General features: G+C 36.6%; 1 pseudogene; it reads right to left on the bottom strand.

Moving 5' to 3' along the window:
* Positions 1–4,278: 4,278 nt before the first annotated feature.
* On the bottom strand, positions 4,279–5,371 carry LOC143579846 (putative F-box protein At1g47790; annotated as a pseudogene).
* Between the last annotated feature and the right edge of the window lie 5,347 nt (positions 5,372–10,718).

Raw genomic sequence — 10,718 nt, 5'->3', positions numbered from 1 at the left:
AACTGGTTACTTGGACTTGATCGTGTCATTTAATTCTTAAAGGGAAGTTTTTAAAACTGAATTGCAAAATGTTCAAACTATAGGGGTTTATTTTGTAAAATCGGCGAACTTGTGATTAACTTCGCCTGCCCTAGGCGAAGTTATCCACAACTTCGCCTGTATAACTCCGCTCCTATATAAAGGAAAGGAATTTTTAAGGTCAACAGTTTATTATTTTCTGGTTTCAGCGAACTTATTCTCTCCGTAAACCTTAGCGAACTTATCGATCAAAATCATCTGTGTTCGTATTTCGATTCCATTCCGTGATTAAAGGTGTGTAAGGTTTCTAGTATCGTATAATCAATGTTTTTGAGGTTGATCATCGGTCGTCTCGACTCGATTATCGACCTCGTCTTTCGAAACCTTAAACACCCGATTTCAAACTTGTATTTACGTGATAGTAAACCACTTGAACGTATAAAACTTCATAAAATCATGTATTTCGGAGTCCTTGATCTCCGAAATCATCAACTGCACGTCGTTCGAATCGCCTTACTGTCGCCGATTCAGATTCAGGCGAACTTACAGTTTGGGCGAAGTTATCCGTAACTTCGCCTGAGGTTTAACTTCGCCTGAGGCGATGTTGTGGTGAGGCGAAGTTATCATTAACTTCGCCTGGACCTTTTTACTTATTAGTTATTAGACGAACTTAAAGATGAAGCGAAGTTGTTCCCAACTTCGCCCCACCTTTAACTTCGCCTATACGGATTTTATCACAACTTCGCTCATGGTAACAAGCGAACTCGTGTTATGCCTTAACGTTTATCTAACTTGGTTCGTTTGTTGCAGATATGGCTGCTGTTGCTGGAGCAGGTGGTGCAGGCGGTGATGACGGAGGTGATCAACAAAGACAGTTCTTCCCGGGTCACAACATGTATATCACCTTAGACCCGGAAGCGAGCGGAGTAGATGATTTCCGCGAAATCATCACCTTCCTTTTACGCTCGAGGATATTCCACGCCATTACGACAACTCTGCCGATTTCCTTGCTCAACATTGAGGATTTCTGGCAGACGGTGGAATATGACTGCCGCGTCGACCCCCCGGTGATGCGTGCAACGGTAAACGGTCAGGATGTTCAGTTCTCGTCTGAACAAATCCGGGTGGCTTTGCAATTCGGAGAGGAGACGAGGGACGACCCGACAGAGTTTGTTGCTCCGTTCCGTGATGGAGCATTTCTACGAATGGGATATTCTGGTCCCTTGGGGGATACACAAAGAAGGAAAGGTTTCTTGCTCGATCAGTGGCGCTTCCTCATGCACGTAATGATTGTCTGCATGTCAGGGAGGAAGGCGGGCACTGACGGGATGGGCGCGACCTTGCAGTCGGCGATGACTGCTCTGACTTATAACAAGCGTTACAGCTTGAGTCAGATGGTCTTCTATGAGATTGATCGACAGCGAAGGGCGATGGGGTGTGAGAGATTCATCATGTATCCAAGATTTCTCCAAATGATCTTGAATCATGTTGCTCCCACGTTGCCTCAACGTCGCCCTATCAGATACGTGGAGAGTGTGAACAAGTGTATCTTTGCTCAATGTAGAACTTCGAGTGCTAAAAGCAAGCCTGAACTGCGTCCTAGGCATACTCCACTCTTTGGGTACTTAATCAACCCGGAGTATGTGCCTGCTCGTGGGGATGAGTTTAGGGACCCGGCACCACAACAGGCAGGAGCACCTCAAGCTATACCTGCTGCTCCTGTTGTGTCACCGGAGGAGGAAGTGGACCTTGATGCAGAATTTGGTGGTCAAGACTTCTTTGATATGGATCGGGTGGATCCAGAGGAGAACGTTCAGGTCCCTGTTGAACGTGGCTCGACTGTGCATGTTACTAGGGCAGCTACAACGGTGGCTGACTCAGATTTTGATGATGTAATGGATGAGGCAAGACGTATGATGGTGACTCAAGAGAGGACGTACGAGAAGAGAAAGAGGACAGATGACGACAGTGAGTCAGAAGAAGAAGAAGACATTTATAAGTTGATCAGACGTTCAAGAAGGGACAGGACAAGTGCAGGTAGGGGAGCTGGTGAGAGCTCTAGAGTCATACGTTTCGCTCCGCCCGCACTGTCCGGTATGTCAATTGTCCCTACACCATTACAGGTCACAAGGCCAAGCGCCACGGACGTTCCCGTGGTGGCTACATCATCATCTGTTGGCCTCCCATCCATCACACTCCAGCTGACGACTCCAGATATTGTATCGTTGCCGCCTCCAACGCTTACTCCGTCGGAGGTTGTTGCACATGTTATTGAGTCGACAGTGGTTCACACTGCAGGGTTGTCGGTCACGATACCACCTGCGGTTACGTCCACAGCTACTTCTGATGTCCCGGTTTCATTCGAAATCCCTCCTCAGTATACTCAAGACATATCTCACATGAGGTTCGATTTCGATGCAACCCTATCAGACTCGGAAAGAATAGCTGCACTTGAACGGGTCGTGGCAGAACAATCAAGGGTGAATCTTATCCAGACCCAGGCTATTCAGCGCCTAGTAGCAGAAAATCAACTACAGTCGTCCCTCCTGGTTGAACATGGAAAAATTATAGATGCTATGAAGGAGTTCTTGGCATCTCAGGGGGAGACGAGCTGTAAAGGCGACGAGCTCAGGACAAAGAAGAAGAATGACAGAGACGATGATCCCAATGCATCGAAAGGTGCAGGTGGTGAGTTGCCAAGAACTACTCAAGCTCTTGGGACAACCACAGCTCAGGGGGAGTCTGCAGGTGCAGCTGGCGGTTCTGGTGGTGATGAGGTGGTGATGGTAGATGACGAGGAGATGGGAGATGATGTGATCGATGCCTTGAAGGAGTTGGATGATGATATGTTAGATGATGATGATGTGTGTGATGATGATGTGCTGCCATTAGAAGAATTTGAGAAGATTGGTGCACAGATAGTGATAGAAGATGATGTTGAAGAAGGTGAAATTGTAGAGGAGAATGTTGAACACGAGCTTCCAACCGTTGAGAAGTCGAATGTATGTGAAGATACAGTAGTTGATGATACAGAATGGGAGGAGCAGCCTAGATGGAAGGAAGGCTATGCTCATTGGTTTATCAAAACGAAGAAGCCAGTGGTACCTACAATGTTCAAGAAAAGTTATAATATTAAAGGGTACGCTGAGTCAAAGAAAGGCATTATCTGTTGGTTATATGATGAACAGCTAAAAGTGTTCGTGGTGAAAAGATATGATGGGATCCAATACTTTAAGAGGACGTTGAGATCTCTAAATACCTTACCTGAGTGTGAGGTAAAGGATTTGGCCAGACTGGGGTTAATTAATAGAAGTGATGATAATATGGCCAGAGTTATTGGGAAGATAGTATGGAAAGAAAGTATTAAAGAGAAAAAGTTTGAGTTGTTAAAACCACAGAAAGGGAAATTAGTTGAAGATACTGAAAGAGGAATGAGAGCAGATGGCAAACCTTGGATGGTGATGAAATATAAGCCGATTAGGTGTTTGAAAGAGGTTCCAATGAAGACTATGCCTCAAGATGTGCTGAAAGATCTGAAATGGTGGTATGTGAATTGCCAGACTGCTGAAGCCGTGATGGAAGACGAAGACGAACAAGAAGTGCTAAGAGTGTATGATCCGATGCATCTTGTTAATTTATCTAAAGCTGATCTGCAAGTGTTAAACGAGAAGAAGATATTCTATATTCCTGCTTGGAAAGACGAAGCGAGGAAATATCAGCGAGTAGTCACGATCTGTGTAAGAGAGGGAGTGCATGCATGAAGATTACAAGACAAGTGCTTAAAGATAAAGATATGAAGCTACTGCCAAGGGGGAGTCTGTTGGTGCATAATGTCAGTAGTTCATAGTCTAGTGTCTGTAATCCAGTCTGTAATGTTAATTGTGTTTTGTTTATGTTTAAGCGAAGTTACTGACAAGTTCGCTTATCAGGCGAACTTGTTAGTCAAGCGAAGTTAGCAACAACTTCGCCTGAACATATCAGGCGAAGTTGTCGTATATTTATACGCTAGGTCACGGCATGTTTAGGGTGGTTGAATGAAATTGTATACGCGTGTGTGAGTCGAGAGACGTGAGAACCAGAGAGTATTGAGTCTGTATTCAGTGATTATATCACGTGTTTCAGTTATAACATAACGTGTGTTTATTCGTATCGTGTGTTTGTTTGATTCGTGTTCTACGCTCGTAACAACCTACGCAGGGATTCCGCACCTGTGTAGATTGAGATATCCCGTGCAGATCCATCCGGGAACCTACAGCAACTTATGCGAAGACTGACGGTATACAAAATTATTTGGAAGGTTTATTTCTCTAAATTCTTCGCTTGCCAATATCGAATGAAATAATGAGATTATAAGCATACATAAATTCACCAACCATAGCACTCTGATCACCAGCAAGCCAATAAAAAAACCCATCTATACTGCATCCATTACCAAAATGAATTGATTTACGAGGGAGATTGCTTATTGGACTCCTCCAAGTCCCGGTGCTTAATGTAAAAACCTCAACATGCCAAGGGATGCAGGTTTCACTTTTCTTATCGCTCCACTTCATAATTTGGTTGATCTTGACAATCTTAGGGTCTGCGGTCTCAAGACAAACCCCAAACCTAGACAAGTACTATATATCTGCTTCCACACATTTGCCACATTAGGCACAACAATAGCAACAGCTTTTCTAATTGAAATATTCCAAAGAACAAACATGCCCCTACCATAATTAATATCGTAAAAACACAACAAGCCATGCAAGCTGCCAATAATCTCAGGAGCGACAATCATGCTAACCAAGGGGGGAGGAGTAAGGGAATCTCTAAGCTGTGGGAATGAATCATCATCGACAATTGTGGCATATGTTGCCTCATCCATATGGTCACCTTCATCCACCACAAGTAGATGTTGTGTCTCTGTGTGTAGGGCGCTATACTGAGCAATAAACTGAGAGCTACCGATAAGAGACTTCCAGGCTTTGGACACAGATCGGAACTGAATCAGTGATTTCACAGGAAGCCTTTTCATGATTTCCTCTTGAATTTCCAATGGCAAGTTGTTTGACATTTTGATTTTGATATGAATATTAAATGTCAAGGACTCAAGTTAGATAACTACACGAGTGTCTGTCACATCATACGAGCCATACGACTTTTACATACCATAGACCTGTAGCATTTGTCATATCATTCGAAAATAAATGTTAAATATGTATGCAAAGCATTTTAAACGCGCCAAATAGCGATGTGGCATCACACGATTAAACTAAACACATACCTGAGCAATAGAGAAAGATACTTTCAAAGAAATCTACACGGTAATGCTACATTCAAAGTTATGCAGAAGTTAGCACCACATATCGTTAGCATCTGTAACAACCAATAAATAAATCAGTACCGCATACCAAATTACTTGACCAACCTACCGAAATTAGAAAACTATCGCATTCCAGAGTCTTTCATTTTATTAGTTTTTGAAAACTGACTCTTTCATTTTATTTTTTTTTTGGCTTTGCCATTTTGACTTAAAAATTTTGGATCTAAAGGGAAAAAAAATGGTAAAAAACAATGAATTTGGGTGTGAATTTGTTTATTAGTTAAAAATTAACGGACTACTATGCATTTAGCCATTTAGGTTGATATATATTTATATTAAACTGTATATAAAACAATTATAATTTACTTATATAAAACTAAAAAATCTATAAGTTTGATTTGTTTTTTTCGAAAACATAAAACAAAACCGTTGATTTTATTTTCGTTTCGATTATTTCAAGTTTTTTCTTTTGGTATGAAACATTTGTATATAATGTTTTTGGTATGAATTAATTAAATCGTACCTCACTTATACAGTTATACTTGTCATTTGTGTATCGTCGAATGCATTAAAAGTGCAAGGGGAGGAGACAAATTATAATTAGTTTAGACAAAGTGTTGTTGATGGCTATGGTAGGGTCACCAATGGCCATGTGACTTTTTGTTTTTATTGGTCTTAACTTTTTCACCTATTTAACGTCTTTCAACCTTCTGACGTCTCCCCCATTGGCGTCCCTGCGTAATGGTGTTCAACGTTCTTTGGTGTCCCGAAAGATGCTGACATGGCCATGATTGGCACCCCCCCCCAAGCCTTCCACAACACCGGTTTTATGTTGTTAAATAATAATTATTTAAAGTTTTATATTTTTTATAGATAAGTTATAAAATACATAATTCTGGTTCTTAGAAAGTAAATCTCTCTACATATATATACAAACATGTTACAACAAGATACATAATGCATACAAAAATGACAAATAATTTCATGCTGTTCAATATCGTGACTAATATTCTTTATTGATGGAAAAAATCAGATACAAGTGTATGATATATTTACACGTTGATATACTTTGTTTTGTACCATATATATACATGCCCATCATAATAAATCTATAATAGATACGTTTTTGTTTCTTATACATTTGTGTAGTATATATTGATTGCTATTTATGATTTGTCAAATATGATTATATATATCTTTTCTAAATGTCACTTTCATTAAGGTTTTATAGTCAAGTTTTAATTAGTTAGTCATCTATTAATATTAATATATAATATATTATATTAAAAATTGTGGTGTTTATCTTGCAATCTCTTGATTTTTATGTAAAAGAACATGTTGCTAGTGCAGAATATATAAATTCTGATAAGTTTATAATTGTAGCATGATGTACAGTTTTCAGGTTTAATCCTAATATTGTTTCTTTTATCTATAGTTAGATTTAGTTTTAAAATTGAATTTATTATGATTGCATATACAATTTATAGGTAAATCGTATATTTGTTGATTAGTTGAAAGATTTTTGGTTGGCTGGTTTACATGTTGAATATGTTAATAATCCGAACATAACCCGCATACTTACTGGTATTAAATACAATCAATCCTAACATGAAAATACTTAAAATCGTGTCGTGCTTTGGATTAACTAGTCAATGTTATGTAATGATATTTATTTACGAATATAAGGTATAAATGTAATAACTAGTTATTTAGTAATAATTTAAACAACTAATACTTTTATCTTAAATGGTTTTTATTTGATAATTGAAAATTACTTTTAGAAAAAAATTGATTTTGATTTTATATATAGAAAACAAGAGCAGGTAAAAAAAAAGTTAGTACCCGATTCTCTCGTGAATCTCTTTATGAGAAAGTTAAGATTAGTTATTAATTGTTAATTCATAGTCAATAAAAGAAATTTTAAATTTAAGCCTCTAAAAAATACATGGTAACTTTTTAAAAAGTTATTAAAGTTTTAAACTTAAATGGATTAACTACTAATTTTTTTAACTTAAATATTTAAAAAACTATTAAATTTTTTAACTTAAATATTAAAAAAAATATTAAATTTTTTAATTTAAATAGATTAACTAGTCAATGCATTTATTCTTCTTTTGAACGATGAACACACACCCACTTTACTCCTAAAATCACCACACATATAGAATTCAAAGCCAAATCAACTTAGCTAGGGAATACATTATTTTACCACCGGACTAGTCAACATATTTATTAATCGAGTCTTTTAATAAACGATTCGTGTTTAAATAATCTGTAAGAAAATGATCATTCGGAAAATCAAAACCTGATTATTTTTCTTTCGAGTCGTGTTAGAAATTGTGGTTTCGACCAATGTTTTAAAAACCGGTACGCACTGGCCGGCTGAACAGCTTATAGCGGATTTTGGTAAGACAACCGGTATTTAGAGCCCGATATTTTTCGACGGTTTACTAGAACATAGTACCACCGTTTTTTTATAATACCGGTTTAAACCGTCAAACTGATTTTAAAACCAAGAGATTTCTTATATTTTCGCGGCCCGTATTTTTTGAAAATAACTTTTAACCTAACGAATAAAACTGAAACGAGTAAGCACGGTAAAAATGATTTGCTGATCAATTAATTTTGTATCATACAAATCCAACGTTGACTATGTGTAGTTTATAAAACCATAAAGTGTAGGCTATGTCTAGTCTCTACCCACCCTAGTGATGAGTCACGAGTCGTCTTCCCGTTGAATTAAAGACTCCGTAAATCGCGTAGGGAAGCAAGTGAAAAAAAGACGGTCCACGTTCCACAACTATTAAAAAATACATCACAAAATAAAATATCACGAAAATTTTAGAAGGACATAATGGTCAAATGTTATTTTCCCATCAATGGCTCCACCTCCTTCATTCTCTTTTAACATAAAAAATTCAACTTATTAGTTATACAAAGTAAATAAAAATAAGCGAAAATAAGCATGTTTCAACGGTTTATTTAGAATTTTATAAAACATTTATATTTTAAAATTGTAAAAAGAAAAAAGAATAGGTATAAAACTAGTTAAAATAAAATAAAATTCAAATTAAAGAAATTTAACGGAAAGCTTTAAAACGACGGTCACCGTTTTTTTAGTTTGGTCTCTGACGGTGTTACTTTAAAGCTGGGAAGCTAAGTGACATTTTGTGAATAAAAAGTCAAATGGTTATTTCGAGACATTTAACTTTGAAAAACAGGAATTAAAATGTGATATTACTCTAGCGTTTGCATACGACTTTAATTATTTGTATGTTTATCATGTAAAAAGTAATTTGCATTTAATCCAAACACTAGAAAAATTAGCTTTAACTTCACTCCAAAATAAAGAAATAAAAAAAATCCAGAAAGACCAATAAGCTAGTGGTGGAGCGGTACCACAGATTCTTACCCCATCATTTAGTTTCACTGACACCGAGTGATGATGGGAGATAGGCGGGTAGGTGACATTCACTAGTCGGATCATTGAAATAAACGAGCTTTATCTCATCGCACCGTCGTGCATTCGATCGAGTGTTCATGGACGTTGGCATTAGGTGCGAGTTTTCTCTGAATAGAAAGTCGAGTGTATCTCGATATAACAAATTTAACCAGTAGCCAGTAGCCCGCTTAAAAGATTCGTTGGTCGTTATATATTGTAGAAAAGTAAAATGGTGAAATGAAATTTAATATTTTTCCGTCAATGGCTCCTTGTATTCATTATTTATTTATCTTTAAAGATATAAAAATAGACGTTACAGCCACGCCAAAATATACGCACCTTCCAACTGAAATACTTGTTTTCCTCATCTCTCTCTCTCTCTCTCTCTCTCTCTCACACATCACATACAACTACTCTCCATACATCATCTCTACGGCGTGTTTGTTGAGACTATTTAGTATTCACCTTCTACCCTCACCTATTGACGACTCTTTAATTCTATTAATTTCTATCATTTTTGATAGAATTCATTTTCACAGAAGAAGAAAAGTATTTGCAGGTTTGTGTGTTGTTTCATAAACTCTGATTAGATGAAACTAATCATCTGTTGTAGCATGTGCTGCTAATTTCGATTGTAATTTTGTTGTTTTTTTAGAATTCTGATTTTTGTTTCTATATTTTACTCGTTTGCGATTTGTAATATGTATAATATTACATACAGGTTTGAACCAAAATCTCGCATGAGGTTCGGGTTCAAACCTGGTAGCTAGATTTGAACCTGGAACTTTCAGTTTCAAACCTGGTTAAAAGTAATTTTGTTTTTTTTTTTTTAGAATTCTGATTTTTGATTCTATATTATTTTTCGTGGTGATTGTGATATGCTAATATCTAATGTTCGGGTTCAAACCTCAATCGTTTGGGGCGATTTGTAATATTTATAATATAATATAATATAATATTTACACACAGGTTTGAACCAAAACCTTCTGGTTCTGGTTCAAACTTGGTAACTCGATTTGAACCTGGAACCTAATAGGACATTCTGTCAGGTTCTGATAGGTTCCAGATTTTAAAGTAGTTTAGATTCATTTGTTGGTGTGAAGTAGAGTAAGAGTAATATTTGAGCGGTACAAACATTAAAATCTGAGAATCTAACCTGATTTAGCAAGTTTTGATTTCTGTAGTATTGTTCGTGTTAATCGATTTGTAATCAGTCGTTTTATCTTGTTCAAATACGTTGAATGCATTGAGATTTTATCTCAATTTCATTTATGTCGGTGAATTTTGTTGTTTTGAAGAAATAATAATATCTGTATTGAGTTTTTCTCTTTTTTTGGTTGTTGATTTTTTCTTTTATGCTTTTTGTGATTTGGATTTTAATGTGTTAGATTAGGAAAAATAATTATTGCCTTTTTTTAATGGTGCATTGAGTCTTATTTCTTAGCCGTATTTAGGGATCCATCATTTTTTTTCCGAATACCAGTACCGTACAGATATCATATCCGTATCAACTGAACAAAATAGGTTCCGGTACTACTGGCAGCCGTTTTTTCATGTTTTTGGTATTGGTACCATTCGGTTTTGGTATCTTTAGTTTTTGGTATTGTACTGATCTCGTCCCTAGCTATAACTGTTGACATCACATAGGGTTAGGTCTTATATGTGTGTTTTCACATGAAAATATTCTCTGGATGCAAAAAATGTGAATGCAAATAACTAAAATCTAAAAATAATCTTGCCAAGATTTTTTTTTATTTTTCTTTTTATTTTTTTTAACAGGGTCTAGCCAAGGATTAATTTATATTTGTACTGTAATCCAAACATGAACTTTATTTGGTAATACAATAAATAATTTTTGCAGACATTGACTCTTTAATGTAACATCTGGATAGATTTGATTGTTTTTTGAATTTTGAATCAGTATTTTAATTTTTATGGATTCAGGTTTATGAT

Source organism: Bidens hawaiensis, unplaced genomic scaffold (genome assembly GCF_021521415.1).
Source record: "Bidens hawaiensis isolate Kalapana, Puna unplaced genomic scaffold, B.hawaiensis_p1.1 tig00029992_1, whole genome shotgun sequence".
Taxonomy (NCBI): Eukaryota; Viridiplantae; Streptophyta; class Magnoliopsida; order Asterales; family Asteraceae; genus Bidens; species Bidens hawaiensis.
This window is presented reverse-complemented; position numbering and strand designations above follow the sequence as displayed.